This window comes from Mytilus galloprovincialis, chromosome 7, assembly GCF_965363235.1.
Source record: "Mytilus galloprovincialis chromosome 7, xbMytGall1.hap1.1, whole genome shotgun sequence".
In the NCBI taxonomy this organism is placed as follows: domain Eukaryota; kingdom Metazoa; phylum Mollusca; class Bivalvia; order Mytilida; family Mytilidae; genus Mytilus; species Mytilus galloprovincialis.
In genome coordinates, this window is record NC_134844.1 from 49,286,757 (window position 1) to 49,309,819 (window position 23,063).

General features: G+C 35.6%; 1 long non-coding RNA gene across 1 annotated transcript; it reads left to right on the forward strand.

Moving 5' to 3' along the window:
• The first annotated feature begins 1,834 nt into the window (after positions 1-1,834).
• LOC143081735 (uncharacterized) lies at positions 1,835-17,826 on the forward strand. The gene is made up of 3 exons (XR_012980059.1): positions 1,835-2,053; positions 4,107-4,215; positions 17,664-17,826. It is a non-coding gene; the product is annotated as an uncharacterized LOC143081735 (long non-coding RNA).
• The last annotated feature ends 5,237 nt before the right edge of the window (positions 17,827-23,063 follow it).

Below are 23,063 nucleotides of genomic sequence, written 5' to 3' on the forward strand. Positions count from 1 at the left end.
TTTCACCATAAAACAACTTTCCACTATAAACAAATGTTACTTTATCCAAATATAAGGACCTTGTTAGCTAAATCTACAAATTTTATTAGTTATTATGAATTTTTATTACAATAGATTAATATGCTACTTGATTGCAGACATAATCATAAATTTCATATCATACAAGTAATGTTATAGGAAACATCAATTGCTCAAATGTTCGCAATTGACGTTTAAAATATCTAACAATAAATGAAATGTACATGTTTTGTCAAACCACACTCTGTCTATCATATTCTATCACATTGTCCTCCACATTTACATAGAGTAGTACAACTTAATACTGCCTTTACACATTTGCATTTCCTTAGTAACCGTGTTCACTTTGACTTACAAGTTAAACGCTTGCTGCAGGAAGTTTTTATATAGTCATATGGTATATTCATCACAGATGACAATGACTGTCATCTAAGGACTTCATCTATATTTATTTTTTGGTAGCCATTTTGAATGGTGGCCATTTTGAAAACATGATTCTGCAATATATCATTATTCCCTTATCTTATTAATTCACTGTTTGCATTTATACTTTTTTTTACTAATTTATATTGGATATTCACAAAGTGGTCAGATAAGGCATGCGCCTGTTTACAAAATAAAGATATCAGTATCAGAATTTCTGTTACTTACACGTTTTGCCTAAGTAACTTTTTAAAACAGAAATTACGTATACATGTATTTGATATAATTTATGACCGAAAGTTGTTGTTGGAAAAGATCCAAATTGAAGATTACGAAAACACTGGAGCTAGATATCAGAAGAACACAATGGGCGATTTGACTGGGAGGAATGTGTGAAACGGCAAGAGAGGACATGTGAGGGTTTGCAATGCCAAGCAGATACAAACAGTGGGATTTCCAGTGACTAGAACAATAGAAAAATCACTCTTCTTATGAAAGAGATAAAAAAAGGTAGAAAAAAAAGGAGAGACAATTTACGCATAAAAACCGATATGCATAGGGATGAATATCTCTTAAAACACAAAACCATTATATAACTTTTATACAACTACTATAAGTAAAGTATATGTTAAAGCTAAATTTGTTAATATATTAATTTTTAATTGCCAAACATGCTGTTAATTGAACAATCTATTGTTCAACATAGGGGTGTGTAAAAAAGAGAACCTGAAAATATTAGACCAAAGTACGTTTGAACAGAGATGCTAAAAAAAAAAACCCCAAAAAAAAACAGCCATTTTACTTTACAATCAAATTGAAAAAGTAGTTTGTTGCATGTCCCATCATCCTTTGGTTGTAGACCCCAGATAAATATAATCTAAATTTCGTAGCATTTTCACAACCTCCCCCCCCCCTAATTTTCAACTGAATTTGTTCAAGGTATAGTGGTTTTACCCCTTTTCAGATTTCAGTATGTCATGTTGTATATATTTTATAAATTAGATAAATTTCTAGTAAGTTTCTACGATATTCTTTATCATTTGACAAAATACTATGCATCTGAATTAAATTGTTTACTATTTGAAAAAGCGCGCCTTCTTATACTTTAATTTACCTCCCATTATTTCACATAGCAACACAAATTAAAAACAGCCAATCTTTGCTGCATATCAATTTTTTTCCCCGATAAAAATATATATCATGCAACATAATCAACTTTACAAATTGGGGTAGGCACTTAAAGTTAACCATCGAGAGACGTTAACCACCGAGAGTCGGTTTTTAGACCCGCCCAGTGCACCTAAGCACGCCTACTTTTGGAGCTCTTTAGTATGAAGATAAGAAAAGTATACGAAAATACGGAACTGTGTACCCTGTTTTATCCTTCGTTACCCGTAAATAAACTGGTTCCCTGTTGTGTTCACTTATCGATACACTACGATGGAATTACGGACCAGTTTAACATAAACATGGTAAATAGATAGACAGCTGATAATCATAATTGATTAAGAAATAACCTGGAAGAAGAAATGAGTTAACTATTGATTATAACAGAGACGAGAATGCCCTCATGTTTGTTCTGCTCAAAAAAGCAGGAACATTGGAGTTTATGGTTAGATTTTAAATATTTATTGTCTCCTAACTGGGTAAATTTGATATAGTAACAACCCCCCCTTTTTTTTTAAATAACTCGAGAACCACATATCGCGCTCGCTGAACAAAGTAACAATAAGAAATAATTATTGTTAGTTTCAAGAATAATTAATCGTCAAAACTTATCCCCTCCCCGACATCAAAGGAGCATAAATGTATTATCCCAAAATTAGACCAAATTATTATGATATAATTACGTCTTGACAGGCTATTATTTTATTTTGTTTTGTTGGGTTTTTTTTTGCTTTGACGTCTTCCTCCTGTATAAAAAAAAACATAATAGACCCCCCCCCCTTTTCCCCATAATATAGCTTTTTAAGAAGTCATAATTATTTGGACTACCCCTGAATATATTTCAAACAGACTCTTCTTTAAAAAAAATGTAAACATGATTTGAGAGAAATCTTTGGAATAGTTTTTTAAATGATTTAATTATTATGTCATGTATATAATTAACATTATCATAGTTATAAACTGAGACTACTAGTATAACACATAGTGTTATAGTAGTCTCAGCTATAAACTTTCCATTGTATTGACCAATATGACTAACTCATATGCTCTTTCCCATAAACATACCTGTCAACCTGTGACGATGAAAATGCAGGTCATGACCTGCATTGAAGAATCAAATCTCAGGTCATAACGCGTACGAACTTTTTTGAGCTGAATTTCAGTATTTATGGTACATTTTCTTATAATGTATATCAAAGATACCAAAACATAAATGCATGTTCACTTTGTTAAGTCATTTTAAATCTTATTAAATATTATTTATTTGTGTAACTCAGTCTTATGTGCTTTACTTTTTGAGAGAAAATACTACAATCATAAAACACTAGACTGAGACTGTTTGAGACTATTGACTATGTAGCCTTTAACCATACTATTCTTCTTTTAACAAGGAAATTAGACTATGATAAAATATAGTAATACAGTTAAAGGAAGTATAAATGTAAAAAATAATTTTCAACTTTTTTTTATAAAATTGTATAAAGGCATAAAAATAATGAAAAGTTATTTTTCAATATGTATTTGAATTTTATATTTTTATGATTTAATTTTTTTCACCCATAAAACGTAAATATAAGGAATAATTTTGAATGGTGACAAATAAGGGGAAGTAACTCTAGTTCAGTTTGTAAACCAATTATGGTGCAATTTATTTACGACCTAAAGCTAAGGTAATTGGTGTTAACAGTGTGTCTGACACCAAAGCTGTCAAGTGAAGCCATGCACTTAATGGGTCACTTAATTTGACAGTTTACATAGCTAGATGAACTTCCTGTTCATGGAAGAATTACGAATTTGCCGGTATTTCAAAGGAATATTCTCGAGGGAATATTACTTATGAAATCAATCTCAAGGCTAAGAAATACGGGTGAAATCGGGTCATTTTCGAAATTCCCGGGTTATTTCAATGACCCGGCGGGTGTTCCGGGTAATCCCTCAGAATTGTGAAAATCTCGGGTCACACCCGCAGAATACGGGTCAGTTGACAGGTATGCATAAATGTCACAATATCAATATAAAACAGTAAAACTGATAGTTTGATGACATTGTTTAAGACTATTGACCTCAGGTAACCTAAACTGAGTTTAAAACTGTAATTTATTCATTAAAATAGTTCAAGACATGTACCTTCTGAAATGTGATTGCATCAAAATTAAACCTAAGGCATAACATACTTAGTGTGCAGGAAGTGCCACCAAATAAATACTGATTTGTAAAATTAGATGATGATATTTGTGAAGTCAAAGATATTATAGCTAGTTATAACTGGTTTTAGATATAAATCTGAGTAAAAGGTTGATTTATATGTGCTCTTTCATGTTTAGATTATAATTTAAATTTAATCTTTTGAAGTTTTTTATTATAATATTAAGACATTAAAATCACAATTATTTATTTGTACACAAAAAAATAATTTTTGTCCTTTTTTAGTTGAATGATTGTACACAAACATTATACACACATAATTTTGATAATTCTGTAATGTTTTTTTTCTATAGCCCCAGAATGTGACAAAAGACTTATTAATCCAGATTTACAAAAAAATAGAAATAGTTCAGCTACCATAAGACTTCTATGACAAAAATTCTGCAGTTTCCAGAGTTTGAGGTAGAGTATAGTTAGGAATAGTTTGAATATGCAGATGCTTAGTTTGCCATAAACAATTATGCCCTTGATACAAAAGCAGAGGAAACAAAAAAGTATGAAAATAGTTGAAAAAAGTAATCATTATTACCTAATCATATACTGTAAATAGAAAAAGAGAAAGGCACTGGTTACGATTTGGTATTTTTAATAGCATTATCATTTGTCCATAACTTGGAATATATACTGGATTGAGCTTGACATTTATTTAATATCATTGACACATGGTTGCAAGAAATGAATGATGGTAATTTAAACCTAGCAATTTTATTAAGATTTAAAAAAAAAGCTTTTGATTTGGTAGAATATGACTTTCTTTGTTTAAAGCTCGACATTTATGGATTTAGTGAGACTACTGTTAGTTTTTTTAAGTCATACCTGAATAACAACAGGTATACATTTGTAATGTTAACTATGAACAACAACATGTAAAATGTGGTGTTCCCCAATGTTCTATACCTTGTCTTCTATTGTTTGTGCTATTTATAAATGACCTTCCCTTATGCATTAAAAATTGTGAAACAGACCTACATTGTTGTATATGCTGATGACACCACTATTCATAAATCAGGGGGAAACATCTAGAAAATATAAATGATGATGTTCAAGAAGATTTATACAGGGTTGAAGAGTGGTGTAAAATGAATAACATGTTCATAAATGCAAATGAAACAAAATGTTTGATTAACAAAGCAGAAACTATTCAGACTTTTCAACCGAACTTGATAATAAATTAAAGTATTACAAAATTCTTCATGTGAAAAAATATTAGTTTCAAAATTGACAGCCCACTAAGTAACTGGAGAAATCAATTTGACCAAGGTTGTGCTAATATATCATCCAGAATATACCATCTTTCTTAAATACATTTTTTTTTATATAACTGCAAGAAAACATAATACAATGGGTATTCTGTCCCTAATTGACTACTGTTGTATTATTTGGGATCAATTTAAAATTTAAGGGATAACAAAAATTTTAAAAATCCAAAAAACGGGCAGCATGATAAATTCTAGATGCAGATCCGTTATCCCTCTCGGTATATAGGAGCACTATATTCTATATTAACCTCCGACAGTAGGTATGAACAAATACTGTTGATAGACGGTATATAAGAGCACTATATTCCATGTTAACCACCGATGGTAGGTATAGACAAATACTGGTGATAGACAGTATATAGGAGCACTATATTCTATGTTAACCACTGACGGTAGGTATAGCCAAATACTGTTGATAGACAGTATATAGGAGCACTATATTCTATGTTAACCACTGACGGTAGGTATAGCCAAATACTGTTGATAGACGGTATATAGGAGCACTATATCTTATGTTAACCACCGACGGTAGGTATAAACAAATACTGGTGATAGACGGTATATAGGAGCACTATATTCTATGTTAACCACCGACGGTAGGTATAGACAAATACTGGTGATAGACAGTATATAGGAGCACTATATTGTATATTAACTACCGACAGTAGGTATAGACAAATACTGTTGAAAGACGGTATATAGGAGCACTATATTGTATGTTAACCACCGACGGTAGGTATAGACAAATACTGTTGATAGACGGTATATAGGAGCACTATATTGTATGTTAACTACCGACAGTAGGTATAGACAAATACTGTTGATAGACGGTATATAGGAGCACTATATTGTATGTTACCTACCGACAGTAGGTATAGACAAATACTGTTGATAGACGGTATATAGGAGCACTATATTGTATGTTAACCAGCGACAGTAGGTATAGACAAATACTGTTGATAGACGGTATATAGGAGCACTATATTGTATGTTAACTACCGACAGTAGGTATAGACAAATACTGTTGATAGACGGTATATAGGAGCACTATATTGTAGGTTAACTACCGACAGTAGGTATAGACGACTACTGTTGAAAGATGGTATATAGGAGCACTATATTGTATGTTAACTACCGACAGTAGGTAAAGACAAATACTGTTGATAGACAATATATAGGAGCACTATATTGTATGTTAACTACCCACAGTAGTTATAGACAAATACTGTTGATAGACGGTATACAGGAGCACTATATTGTATGTTAACTACCCACAGTAGTTATAGACAAATACTGTTGATAGACGGTATATAGGATCACTATATTGTATGTTAACTACCGACAGTAGGTATAGACAAATACTGTTGATAGATGGTATATAGGAGCACTATATTGTATGTTAACTACCGACAGTAGGTAAAGACAAATACTGTTGATAGACGGTATATAGGAGCACTATATTGTATGTTAACTACCCACAGTAGTTATAGACAAATACTGCTGATAGACGGTATATAGGAGCACCAGGAGCACTATATTGTATGTTAACCACCGACTGTAGGTATAGACAAATACTGTTGATAGACGGTATATAGGAGCACTATATTGTATGTTAACTACCAACAGTAGGTATAGACAAATACTGTTGATAGACGGTATATAGGAGCACTATATTGTATGTTAACTACCGTCAGTAGGTATAGACAAATACTGTTGATAGACGGTATATAGGAGCACTATATTCCATGTTAACCACCGATGGTAGGTATAGACAAATACTGGTGATAGACAGTATATAAGAGCACTATATTCTATGTTAACCACTGACGGTAGGTATAGCCAAATACTGTTGATAGACAGTATATAGGAGCACTATATTCTATGTTAACCACTGACGGTAGGTATAGCCAAATACTGTTGATAGACGGTATATAGGAGCACTATATCTTATGTTAACCACCGACGGTAGGTATAAACAAATACTGGTGATAGACGGTATATAGGAGCACTATATTCTATGTTAACCACCGACGGTAGGTATAGACAAATACTGGTGATAGACAGTATATAGGAGCACTATATTGTATATTAACTACCGACAGTAGGTATAGACAAATACTGTTGAAAGACGGTATATAGGAGCACTATATTGTATGTTAACCACCGACGGTAGGTATAGACAAATACTGTTGATAGACGGTATATAGGAGCACTATATTGTATGTTAACTACCGACAGTAGGTATAGACAAATACTGTTGATAGACGGTATATAGGAGCACTATATTGTATGTTAACTACCGACAGTAGGTATAGACAAATACTGTTGATAGACGGTATATAGGAGCACTATATTGTATGTTAACCAGCGACAGTAGGTATAGACAAATACTGTTGATAGACGGTATATAGGAGCACTATATTGTATGTTAACTACCGACAGTAGGTATAGACAAATACTGTTGATAGACGGTATATAGGAGCACTATATTGTAGTTTAACTACCGACAGTAGGTATAGACGACTACTGTTGAAAGATGGTATATAGGAGCACTATATTGTATGTTAACTACCGACAGTAGGTAAAGACAAATACTGTTGATAGACAATATATAGGAGCACTATATTGTATGTTAACTACCCACAGTAGTTATAGACAAATACTGTTGATAGACGGTATACAGGAGCACTATATTGTATGTTAACTACCCACAGTAGTTATAGACAAATACTGTTGATAGACGGTATATAGGATCACTATATTGTATGTTAACTACCGACAGTAGGTATAGACAAATACTGTTGATAGATGGTATATAGGAGCACTATATTGTATGTTAACTACCGACAGTAGGTAAAGACAAATACTGTTGATAGACGGTATATAGGAGCACTATATTGTATGTTAACTACCCACAGTAGTTATAGACAAATACTGCTGATAGACGGTATATAGGAGCACCAGGAGCACTATATTGTATGTTATCCACCGACTGTAGGTATAGACAAATACTGTTGATAGACGGTATATAGGAGCACTATATTGTATGTTAACTACCAACAGTAGGTATAGACAAATACTGTTGATAGACGGCAAATAGGATCACTATATTGTATGTTAACTACCGACAGTAGGTATAGACAAATACTGTTGATAGACGGCAAATAGGAGCACTATATTGTATGTTAACTACCGACAGTAGGTATAGACAAATACTGTTGATAGACGGTATATAGGAGCACTATATTGTATATTAACTACCGACAGTAGGTATAGACAAATACTGTTGAAAGACGGTATATAGGAGCACTATATTTTATGTTAACCACCGACAGTAGGTATAGACAAATACTGTTGATAGACGGTATATAGGAGCACTATATTGTATGTTAACCACCGACGGTAGGTATAGACAAATACTGTTGATAGATGGTATATAGGAGCACTATAGTGTATGTTAACTACCGACAGTAGGTATAGACAAATACTGTTGATAGACGGTATATGGGAGCACTATATTGTATGTTAACTACCGACAGTAAGTATAGACAAATACTGTTGATAGACGGCAAATAGGATCACTATATTGTATGTTAACTACCGACAGTAGGTATAGACAAATACTGTTGATAGACGGCAAATAGGAGCACTATATTGTATGTTAACTACCGACAGTAGGTATAGACAAATACTGTTGATAGACGGTATATAGGAGCACTATATTGTATATTAACTACCGACAGTAGGTATAGACAAATACTGTTGAAAGACGGTATATAGGAGCACTATATTTTATGTTAACCACCGACAGTAGGTATAGACAAATACTGTTGATAGACGGTATATAGGAGCACTATATTGTATGTTAACCACCGACGGTAGGTATAGACAAATACTGTTGATAGATGGTATATAGGAGCACTATATTGTATGTTAACTACCGACAGTACGTATAGACAAATACTGTTGATAGACGGTATATAGGAGCACTATATTGTATGTTAACCACCGACGGTGAGGTACAGACAAATACTGTTGATAGATGGTATATAGGAGAACTATATTAAATGTTAACTACCGACAGTAGGTATAGACAAATACTGTTGATAGACGGTATATAGGAGCACTATATTGTATGTTAACCACCGACGGTAGGTATAATAGACAAATACTGTTGATAGACGGTTTATAGGAGCACTATATTGTATGTTAACCACCGACAGTAGGTATAGACAAATACTGTTGATAGACGGTATATAGGAGCACTATATTGTATGTTAACCACCGACGGTAGGTATAGACAAATACTGTTGATAGACGGTATATAGGAGCACTATATTGTATGTAAACCACCGACGGTAGGTATAGACAAATACTGTTGATAGACGGTATATAGGAGCACTATATTGTATGTTAACTACCGACAGTAGTTATAGACAAAAACTGTTGATAGACGGTATATAGGAGCACTATATTGTATGTTAACCACCGACGGTAGGTATAGACAAATACTGTTGATAAACGGTATATAGGAGCACTATATTGTATGTTAACTACCGACAGTAGGTATAGACAAATACTGTAGATAGACGGTATATAGGAGCACAATATTGTATGTTAACTATCGACAGTAGGTATAGACAAATACTGTTGATAGACGGTATATAGGAGCACTATATTGTAATTTAACCCCGACGGTAGGTATAGACAAATACTGTTGATAGATGGTATATAGGAGCACTTTATTGCATGTTAACCACCGACGGTAGGTATAGACAAATACTGTTGAAAGACGGTGCAAAGGAGTACTATATCGTATTTTAACCACTGACGGTAGGTATAGACAAATACTGTTGATAGACGGTGTAAAGGAGTACTAATTCGTATGTTAACCACCGACGGTAGGTATAGACAAATACTGTTGATGGACGGTGCAAAGGAGTACTATATCGTATGTTAACCACCGACGGTAGGTATAGACAAATATTGTTGATAGACTGTGTACAGGAGTACTATATCGTATGTTAACCACCGACGGTAGGTATAGACAAATAATGTTGAAAGGCTGTGTAAAGGAGTACTTTTTCGTATGTTAACCACCGACGGTAGGTATAGACAAATACTGTTGATAGACGGCAAATAGGAGCACTATATTGTATATTAACTACCGACAGTAGGTATAGACAAATACTGTTGAAAGACGGTATATAGGAGCACTATATTTTATGTTAACCACCGACAGTAGGTATAGACAAATACTGTTGATAGACGGTATATAGGAGCACTATATTGTATGTTAACCACCGACGGTAGGTATAGACAAATACTGTTGATAGATGGTATATAGGAGCACTATATTGTATGTTAACTACCGACAGTACGTATAGACAAATACTGTTGATAGACGGTATATAGGAGCACTATATTGTATGTTAACCACCGACGGTGAGGTACAGACAAATACTGTTGATAGATGGTATATAGGAGAACTATATTAAATGTTAACTACCGACAGTAGGTATAGACAAATACTGTTGATAGACGGTATATAGGAGCACTATATTGTATGTTAACCACCGACGGTAGGTATAATAGACAAATACTGTTGATAGACGGTTTATAGGAGCACTATATTGTATGTTAACCACCGACAGTAGGTATAGACAAATACTGTTGATAGACGGTATATAGGAGCACTATATTGTATGTTAACCACCGACGGTAGGTATAGACAAATACTGTTGATAGACGGTATATAGGAGCACTATATTGTATGTAAACCACCGACGGTAGGTATAGACAAATACTGTTGATAGACGGCATATAGGAGCACTATATTGTATGTTAACTACCGACAGTAGTTATAGACAAATACTGTTGATAGACGGTATATAGGAGCACTATATTGTATGTTAACCACCGACGGTAGGTATAGACAAATACTGTTGATACACGGTATATAGGAGCACTATATTGTATGTTAACTACCGACAGTAGGTATAGACAAATACTGTAGATAGACGGTATATAGGAGCACAATATTGTATGTTAACTACCGACAGTAGGTATAGACAAATACTGTTGATAGACGGTATATAGGAGCACTATATTGTAATTTAACCCCGACGGTAGGTATAGACAAATACTGTTGATAGATGGTATATAGGAGCACTTTATTGCATGTTAACCACCGACGGTAGGTATAGACAAATACTGTTGAAAGACGGTGCAAAGGAGTACTATATCGTATGTTAACCACCGACGGTAGGTATAGACAAATACTGTTGATGGACGGTGCAAAGGAGTACTATATCGTATGTTAACCACCGACGGTAGGTATAGACAAATATTGTTGATAGACTGTGTACAGGAGTACTATATCGTATGTTAACCACCGACGGTAGGTATAGACAAATAATGTTGAAAGGCTGTGTAAAGGAGTACTTTTTCGTATGTTAACCACCGACGGTAGGTATATACAAAAACTGTTGATAGACTGTGTAAAGGAGTTCTTTATCGTATTTTAACCATTGACGGTAGGTATAGACAAATAGTGTTGATAGACGTTGTAAAGGAGTATTATATCGTAAGTTAACCACCGACGGTAAGTATAGGCAAATACTGTTGATAGACTGTGTAAAGCAGTACTGTATCGTATGTTAACCACCCACGGTATAGGTATAGACAAATACTGTTGATAGACTGTGTAAAGGAATACTAATCTATATCGTATGTTAACCACCAACGGTAGGTATAGACATATACTGTTGATAGACGGTATATAGGAGCACTATATCGTATGTTAACCACCGACGGTAGGTATAGACAAATACTGGTGATAGACGGTATATAGGAGCACTTTATTGTATTTAACCACAGACGGTAGGTATAGACAAATACTGTTGATAGACAGTGCATAGGAGTGCTATATTTTATGTTAACCACCGGCGATAGGTATAGACAAATACTGTTGATAGAGAGTATATAGGAGCACTATATTGTATGTTAACCACCGACGGTAGGTATAGACAAATACTGTTGATAGACGGGATATAGGAGCACTATATTGTATGTTAACTACCGACAGTAGGTATAGACAAATACTGTTGATAGACGGTATATAGGAGCACTATATTGTATGTTAACCACCGACGGTAGGTATATACAAATACTATTGATAAACTGTGTAAAGGAGTACTACATCGTATGATAACCACCGACGGTAGATATAGACAAATACTGTTGATAGACTGTGTGAAGGAGTTCTTTATCGTATTTCAACCACTGACGGTAGGTATAGACAAATACTGCTGAAAGACGGTGTAAAGGAGTACTATATCGTATGTTAACCACCGACGGTAGGTATAGACAAATACTGTTGATGGACGTTGCAAAGGAGTACTATATCGTATGTTAACTACCGACAGTAGGTATAGACAAATACTGTTGATAGACGGTATATAGGAGCACTCTATTGTATGTTAACTACAGACAGTAGGTATAGACAAATACTGTTGATAGACGGTATATAGGAGCACTATATTGTATGTTAACTACCGACAGTAGGTATAGACACATACTGTTGATAGACGGTATATAGGAGCACTATATTGTATGTTAACCACCGACGGTAGGTATATACAAATACTATTGATAAACTGTGTAAAGGAGTACTACATCGTATGATAACCACCGACGGTAGATATAGACAAATACTGTTGATAGACTGTGTGAAGGAGTTCTTTATCGTATTTCAACCACTGACGGTAGGTATAGACAAATACTGCTGAAAGACGGTGTAAAGGAGTACTATATCGTATGTTAACCACCGACGGTAGGTATAGACAAATACTGTTGATGGACGTTGCAAAGGAGTACTATATCGTATGTTAACTACCGACAGTAGGTATAGACAAATACTGTTGATAGACGGTATATAGGAGCACTCTATTGTATGTTAACTACAGACAGTAGGTATAGACAAATACTGTTGATAGACGGTATATAGGAGCACTATATTGTATGTTAACTACCGACAGTAGGTATAGACACATACTGTTGATAGACGGTATATAGGAGCACTATATTGTATGTTAACCACTGACGGTAGGTATAGACAAATACTGTTGATAGATGGTATATAGGAGCACTATATTGTATGTTAACCACCGACGGTATAGACAAACACTGTTGATAGATGGTATATAGGAGCACTATATTGTATGTTAACTACCGACAGTAGGTATAGACAAATACTGTTGATAGACGGTATTTAGGAGCACTATATTGTATGTTAACCACCGACGGTAGGTATAGACAAATACTGTTGATAGACGGTATATAGGAGCACTATATTGTATGTTAACCACCGACGGTAGGTATAGGCAAATACTGTTGATAGACGGTATATAGGAGCACTATATTGTATGTTAACTACCGACAGTAGGTATAGACACATACTGTTGATAGACGGTATATAGGAGCACTATATTGTATGTTAACTACCGACAGTAGGTATAGACAAATACTGTTGATAAACGCTATATAGGAGCACTATATTGTATGTTAACTACCGACAGTAGGTATAGACAAATACTGTTGATAGACGGTATATAGGAGCACTATATTGTATGTTAACCACCGACGGTAGGTATAGACAAATACTGTTGATAGACGGTGTATAGGAGCACTATATTGTATGTTAAGTACCGACAGTAGGTATAGACACATACTGTTGATAGACGGTATATAGGAGCACTATATTGTATGTTAACCACCGACGGTAGGTATAGACAAATACTATTGATAAACTGTGTAAAGGAGTACTACATCGTATGATAACCACCGACGGTAGGTATAGACAAATACTGTTGATAGACTGTGTGAAGGAGTTCTTTATCGTATTTCAACCACTGACGGTAGGTATTGACAAATACTGCTGAGAGACGCTGTAAAGGAGTACTATATCGTATGTTAACCACCGACGGTAGGTATAGACAAATAATGTTGAAAGGCTGTGTAAAGGAGTACTTTATCGTATGTTAACCTCCGACGGTAGGTATATATAAATACTGTTGATAGACTGTGTAAAGGAGTTCTTTATCGTATTTTAACCATTGACGGTAGGTATAGACAAATACTGTTGATAGACGTTGTAAGGGAGTATTATATCGTATTTTAACCACCGACGGTAAGTATAGGCAAATACTGTTGATAGACTGTGTAAAGGAGTACTATATCGTATGTTAACCTGTATCCTAAATAATTAGGATGTTCTTATCCCAAGCATACAAACTTAGCCGTATTTGACACAACCTTTTTCAACTTTTGATCTTCAGTGCTGTACAACTTTGTACTTTTTTTCGCTTTCGATCTTTAATATCTGGGTGTCACTGGTGAGTCTTGTGTGGACGAGGCGCGTATTTGGCGTATTAAATTTTAAACCTGATGCTTTTTGTTATTCATTAATCATGTGTTTCTCTGTCTAATACGTTTTCCTATTTATTTGTATTGTAGTCCTGTAATATTATGTTGTCATTTCTATGTTATATTTAACATTGCCATTAAAGTGCGAGGTTTGGCATGCCACAAAACCAGGTTCAACCCACCATTTTTTCCTTTAAAAATGTCCTGTACCAAGTCAGGAATATGGCCATTGTTATATTATAGTTCGTTTCTGTTTGTGTTACAATTTAACGTTGCGTCGTCTGTTTTGAGTGTAAATTGACATTGCGATAAGACGTGTCACGGTACATGTCTATCCCAAATTCATGTATTTGGTTTTGATGTTATATTTGTTATTCTCGTGGGATTTTGTCAGATGCTTGGTCCGTTTCTGTGTGTGTTAGTTACATTGTAGTGTTGTGTCGTTGTTCTCCTCTTATATTTATGCGTTTCCCTCAGTTTTAGTTTGTTACCCCGATTATGTTTTTGTCCATGGATTAATGAGTTTGAACAGCGGTATACTACTGTTGCCTTTATTTAACCACCCACGGTAGGTATAGACAAATACTATTGATAGACTGTGTAAAGGAATACTACTCTATATCGTATGTTAACCACCGACGGTAGGTATAGACAAATACTGGTGATAGACGGTATATAGGAGCACTTTATTGTATTTAACCACAGACGGTAGGTATAGACAAATACTGTTGATAGACAGTGCATAGGAGTACTATATTTTATGTTAACCACCGACGATAGGTATAGGCAAATACTGTTGATAGACTGTGTAAAGCAGTACTGTATCGTATGTTAACCACCCACGGTATAGGTATAGACAAATACTGTTGATAGACTGTGTAAAGGAATACTACTCTATATCGTATGTTAACCACCGACGGTAGGTATAGACATATACTGTTGATATACGGTATATAGGAGCACTATATCGTATGTTAACCACCGACGGTAGGTATAGACACATACTGTTGATAGACGGTATATAGGAGCACTATATTGTATGTTAACCACCGACGGTAGGTATAGACAAATACTATTGATAAACTGTGTAAAGGAGTACTACATCGTATGATAACCACCGACGGTAGGTATAGACAAATATTATTGATAGACTGTGTGAAGGAGTTCTTTATCGTATTTCAACCACTGACGGTAGGTATAGACAAATACAACTGAGAGACGGTGTAAAGGAGTACTATATCGTATGTTAACCACCGACGGTAGGTATAGACAAATACTGTTGATGGACGGTGCAAAGGAGTACTATATCGTATGTTAACCACCGACGGTAGGTATAGACAAATATTGTTGATAGACTGTGTGAGGAGTACTATATCGTATGTTAACCACCGACGGTAGGTATAGACAAATAATGTTGAAAGGCTGTGTAAAGGAGTACTTTATCGTATGTTAACCACCGACGGTAGGTATATATAAATACTGTTGATAGACTGTGTAAAGGAGTTCTTTATCGTATTTTAACCATTGACGGTAGGTATAGACAAATACTGTTGATAGACGTTGTAAGGGAGTATTATATCGTATTTTAACCACCGACGGTAAGTATAGGCAAATACTGTTGATAGACGTTGTAAGGGAGTATTATATCGTATTTTAACCACTGACGGTAGGTATAGACAAATACTGCTGAGAGACGGTGTAAAGGAGTACTATATCGTATGTTAACCACCGACGGTAGGTATAGACAAATACTGTTGATGGACGGTGCAAAGGAGTACTATATCGTATGTTAACCACCGACGGTAGGTATAGACAAATATTGTTGATAGACTGTGTACAGGAGTACTATATCGTATGTTAACCACCGACGGTAGGTATAGACAAATAATGTTGAAAGGCTGTGTAAAGGAGTACTTTATCGTATGTTAACCACCGACGGTAGGTATATATAAATACTGTTGATAGACTGTGTAAAGGAGTACTATATCGTATGTTAACCACCCACGGTAGGTATAGACAAATACTGTTGATAGACTGTGTAAAGGAATACTACTCTATATCGTATGTTAACCACCGACGGTAGGTATAGACAAATACTGGTGATAGACAGTCTATAGGAGCACTTTATTGTATTTAACCACAGACGGTAGGTATAGACAAATACTGTTGATAGACAGTGCATGGGAGTACTATATTTTATGTTAACCACCGACGATAGGTATAGACAAAAACTGTTGATAGACTGTGTACAGGAGTACTATATCGTATGTTAACCACCGACGGTAGGTATAGACAAATAATGTTGAAAGGCTGTGTAAAGGAGTACTTTATCGTTTGTTAACCATCGACGGTAGGTATATACAAATACTGTTGATAGACTGTGTAAAGGAGTACTACATCGTATGTTAACCACCGACGGTAGGTATAGACAAATACTGTTGATGGACGGTGCAAAGGAGTACTATATCGTATGTTAACCACTGACGGTAGGTATAGACAGATACTGTTGATAGACGGTATATAGGAGCACTTTATTGCATGTTAACCACCGACGGTAGGTATAGACAAATACTGTTGATGGACGGTGCAAAGGAGTACTATATCGTATGTTAACCACTGACGGTAGGTATAGACAAATACTGTTGATAGACGGTGTAAAGGAGTACTAATTCGTATGTTAACCACCGATGGTAGGTATAGACAAATACTGTTGATGGACGGTATAAAGGAGTACTATATCGTATGTTAACCACTGACGGTAAGTATAGACAAATACTGTTGATAGACGGTATATAGGAGGACTGTATTGTATGTTAACCACCGACGGTAGGTATAGACAAATACTGTTTATATACGGTATATAGGAGTATTGTATTTTATGTCAACCATCGACGATAGGTATGGACAAAATCCGACAAATAATGTATATAGACAGTGTATAGGAGTACTGTATTGTATGGTAAACACTGACGGTTGGTATGGACAAATTCTGTATCATGCATCAATTGTAAATAAAAGTATCATGTGAGTGACACAGGCTCATTGAAGCCTCTAGTTTTGATATTATTAATTTGGAGATCTGGTCTAATTTATCATTTTCTTTATTACATGCATGATAACTGCAACAATTGAATTGAAATAAAAGTGATAATATTTCTGTTGTAGGTTATCAAGATTTAGTGTTTCCATACAAGTGACAAAGATTGAACAACAAAAACATCTCAAACTTTACAGGACAGAGTAGACTTTTTTCACTGTGCTTAGTTTTGTCTTTATGTCTAAATTATGATACCTTTTAAAAAAACAATAAAATATGGAATAACATTTATTTCTATCTTATAAAGTGGAGTGAAGAAATAAGGGGTCATTGAAAACATAAGAATATATTGCTATCATATATGCAGATCAGCAGCCCATACATTTGCTATAGCACATAAATATTGGACCAATAATTTCAAGTTGCCTTTTAAAAAAGACCTTATTAATGTTATGCGAGATACCACCAAAGACCACTAGGTGTTGATCAAATGATATTGTAAATAAGAGGGTTGTCCAAAATATTTCCAACAGCTGTTTGATATACACTACCTTAATCAAACCACAATGGTAAAAAAACAGTTTTGGTCAGTCTTAAAAGAAGCAAATATAATTTAGAAAAAGTGCAAGCTGTTGATAAAAACTGCAAATAACTGCCAGTCCTAAATGTGGGTGGAGATTACCATTTAGCACAAATGAGTTTCTGGACTAAAGAAAGTAATTTCGGCACAAACCGATTATACCCTTTCAAAAACTATGTGTAGTCCCTTTTATAAAAGTGGCAGATTATCTTTCTATCTAGAGTATCTATGACAACTAACTGCTGCTCCTAGTGACGTTAGTCTTTGGTTTTTGAAAAGATTGGATATATTGTCACAATTTTTTTCTAAGGTACCGGTCTGATAAACAGGAAGTAGCCAGATTAGCTACTAAATATATGCACACTGAAATATAGTCCCTTAAAATTACCATGGCTGTGTACATGTTCAGATACGAACTATGAAAATTTTGTTTATATCTTTAGAGAAGTAAAATCAAGTATGTATGTCTTTAGTTTTGTCAAATTGCTGTCTTGTTTTGTCCTTTTATTAGGTAACAGTACTGATACAATACTGTAAAAATACGGAGATGTGGTATGATTGCCAATGAGACACCTGATACGGTGCTTTTTGTCCGCAATTCGCTTTTTGTCCGCTTTTGCTTTTTGTCCGATAATTTTGCTTTTTGTCCGAAACTTTTGCTTTTTGTCCGTTGCTTTTTGTCCGTTTTGCCTTTTGTCCGATTATTTTGCTCTTTGTCCGAAACTTTTGCTTTTTGTCCGTTGCTTTTTGTCCGTTTTGCCTTTTGTCCGATTATTTTGCTTTTTGTCCGAAACTTTTGCTTTTTGTCCGTTGCTTTTTGTCCGTTTTGCTTTTTGTCCGATAATTTTGCTTTATGTCCGATATAAAATGTGTATATTTTTGGCAGGTTTCATTTTGAACTTCAAAATACCATGTCCTTTTAGGAGTTAAATACAGACCATACTCACATTATAAATGATTTGTACATGAAATTTCATGTCTTTTACAATATATCGCATTACCTCTAAAATGGCTCGAAGCACTAATATCCTAGACCCGTAGGTGTTGGTCAACAGAGGGCAAGGGGAATACTCTTGTATATCCCTAAGTCTAAAAAACAACTATTGAAAGCTGGCTAAACTAAGACATACTCCAGGTAGGCCATTATACCAGAAGAAGAGGTAGTCAAACCCGTATAAATGGCTTATAGCACTTATGTCCTGGATCTACACGAGTTTATCAGCAACGAATTAAAAGGGGCATGAGTTTCGCCGGTATATCACGAAGTAAAAATAAACCTCATTATTGCCAGCTCTTCAAACTAAGAGATTCTCCACGTTGGCCATTATACCAGAGGTATAGGTAGGCAGTGCCTCTTAAATGGTCCATGGGCCATGGCACTTATGTCCTCGACCCGTACGAGTTGGTCAGAAGAGGGTAAGGGGAATACTCTAGTATATCACACAGTCCACCAAAAATAGTGACGGCTGCCCAAACTAAGACATTTTTAGGTGCGCCCTTATACTAGATGTTGGAGTAGTCATTCTCTTAAAAATGGCTCATAGCACTTATGCTATAGACCCGAACGAGTTTGTCAACAATGAGTTAAAAGGGGGATGAATTAGCCCGGTATATAACGAAGTTGAAATAAACTGTTGCCCGCTGGCTAAACTAAGAAATTATCCACGCGGGCCATAATATGAGAGGTAGAGGAAGGGATTGCCTCTATAAAATGACCATGAGCACGTATGACCTAGACCCGTACGAGTTAGTCAGCAAAGTGTAAGGTTGGTACCCTAGTATATAATAAAGTCGAACTAAACTATTGCTGGATGGCTAAGAGATTCTCCGCGTGGGCCATGATACCAGAGGTAGAGGTTGTCATTGCCTCTAAAATGGCCTAAATCACTTATTCCCTAGAGAAGTACGCGGTATCATCAAAGGGTTTAAAAGGGAGTTGGAACCTCTGTTTACAAAGAAGTCGAAATAAATTATTGCCGGCTTGCTTAAATACGAGATTCTCCAAGTTGGCCATTAATCCTAGGTTAAATGTGTACATTGCCTTTTAAATGGCTGATAAAACTAACGCCCTAGACCTGTACGAGTTTGTCAGCAAAAGGTTAAAGGGGGGATGCGATGCCTCTTTTTACAACGAAAATATAAATTAAACCGACGGGCCTAACTAAGAGATTCTATACGCGGGGTATTATATCAGAGGATGAGGTAGGCATTATCTCTAACATAGCCATAACACGTATGTCCCACACCCGTGTAAGTTAATCAGCAAAGGGTAAGGGGGAACCTAAGTATATCACAAAGTCGAAATAAACTATTGCTGGCTGGCTAAACGAAGAGATTCTCCACATGGGCCATGATACCAGAGGTAGAAGTGGCCATTGCCTCAAAAATGGCCACTTATGCCGTAGACCCGTACCAGTGCTTCAGCAAAGTGTTAAAAGAGGGAGGTGGTATCTATGTTTACAACGAAGTCGAAATGAATTATTGCCGGCATGCCAAACAAAGAAATTCTCCACATAGGCCATTATAACAAAGGTAGTGGTGGACATTGCATCTAAAATGGCCCATACTTCTTATTCCATTGATCTGTACGAGTTTGTCAGCAAAGGGTAAGGAGGGTACCCTGGTATATAACAAAGTCGAAATAAACTATTGCCGGATGGCCAAAAAAAAAAGATGATCCACGTTTATCATGATACCAGAGGTAGAGGTGGGCCTTGCCTTTAAAATGGTTTATAGCACTTATGCCAGCAAAAGGAAAGGAGGGTATTCTAGTATATCGCAAAGTCGTTATGAAATATTGCCGGCTGTTCAAACTACGAGATTCACCACATGGGCCATGCTACCAGAGGTATAGGTGGTCATTGCCTTTAAAATAGCCTATAGCACTTATATGGCATATACCCGTACGAGTTTGTCAGTAAAGAGCTAAAATGAGGATGTGGTACCTCTGTTCACATTAAAGTCAAAATGACTGTAGCCGGTAGGCCAAACTCCGGGATTCTCTACGTGGATCATTATACCAGAGGTAGAGGTTTATTTCGACTTCGTTGTAAACAAAGGTAACACCTTTTATTTTTAACCCCTTGCAGGCAAAATCGTACAGGTCTTTGGAATTAGTGTTATATGCCATTTTAAAGGCAATTACCATATCTATCTCTGGTAAAATGGCCTACGTGGAGAACCTCTTAGTTTGGCCAGCCGGCAATACTTTATTTCGACTTTGTTGTAAACAGAGGTACCATCTCCCCCTTTTATTTCATTATTGTCAAACTCGTACGGGTCTAGGGCATAAGTGCTATAAGAAATTTGTATGGCAATGCCCTCCTCTATCTCTGGTAAAATGGCCTACGTGGAGAATCTTTTAGTTTGGCCAGCCGGCAATTATTAAAGTGTATTTCGACTTCGTTGCAAACAGAGGTACCACCTTACCCTTTTAATTCATTGTTGTCAAACTCGTACGGGTCTTGGGCCTAAGTGATCTGTGCCTTTTTTAAGGCAATGCCTACTTCTACCTCTGGCATCATACCCCACGTGGAGAATCTCTTGGCCAGCCGGCAATTGTTTATTTCGACTTTTTTATATACCAAGGTACTTCCCTAACCCTTTGCTGACTTACTCGCTGGCTTATCCCTTATTGTAAGTAAGTAAGTTCAATAAATATAAGACTATATGCCAGGTCTTTCTGACAACCAATTACAAACAAATTGGGGTTTATCTAATGAGGCTTTTCCCAGGATGCAATTGCTCGTAGACTGTATACAGTTGACCAAATAATCCACAAATTCCGCAAAAGGATCTTTTAATTATAGGCCATGTCCATTTAGACATTAAGCAACAAAGCCCAGCATGACCGATGCATTTGTCTTTAACATCTCCGATATTGATTCCGCGTGGCCTTCCAATTGACATGAGTGTCCATTGGTGTTCATTGTTAAACCTTTGGAGCTATATCAGTTTGTGTGGAAATTAAGAGCACGATGACCTTCCCTTGGCGATAACAACATGACCAACAACCATATCGTGTGTTACCAAAAACCGTCAGCGATAGTCACACCGACAATTTGCTACCTTCGTGGACAAAAGCCTGGCTTTTCGCTGGATCCTAATTAACATCTAGTGTTGTCACTAACATTTGCTGTAGAGATTTAGTTGCACAACATAACAGAAACATTCTTTGTAAATACTCTATGTTGATATTTTGACATTTGGATGGTTCATATACCAATTGTAGCCGAAAAATGATAATGAAACATTTCTGTTTAATATCGATCTATTGTTGGAATTGTAAATTTTCATATTCAATTTTTGTTTGTTTAAAGATGACCATTTTAAATAAAGATTTTAATTTTTTAAAAAGCAACTGTTAGACTTCTGCTTTTATTGCCACTCAGTTCATATAACCTGTCATTTTAGTCGAGCCTGTAACTTTTGTTGCAGAAAGCTCGACATATGAATAGTGATCCAGTGGCGGCAACGGCGGCGTAAGTTAACTTCTGAAAAGCTTAATATTTTAGAAGGTGGAAGAATTGGATGCTTCATACTCTGTATATAGATGCCTCATGTTACGAAGTTTCTGTCAGTCACATGTCCAATGTCCTTGACCTCATTTTCATGGTTCAGTGATCACTTGAAAAAAAAGTTCAGAATTTTTGTAATGTTGAATTCTCTCTTATTATAAGTAATAGGATAACTATATTTGGTATGTGCGTACCTTGCAAGGTACTCATGCCCGTCAGACAGTTTTCACTTGACCTCGACTTCATTTCGTGGATAGGCTAGTATATTCGGTGTATGGAAGGACTGTAAGGTGTACATGTCCAACTGGCAGGTGTCATCTGACCTTGACCTCATTTTCACGGTTCAGAGGTTATAGTTAAATTTTTCTGTCTTGGTCTGTTTTTCTCATACTTTATGCAATGAGTCTACAATATTTGTTGTATGGAATGAT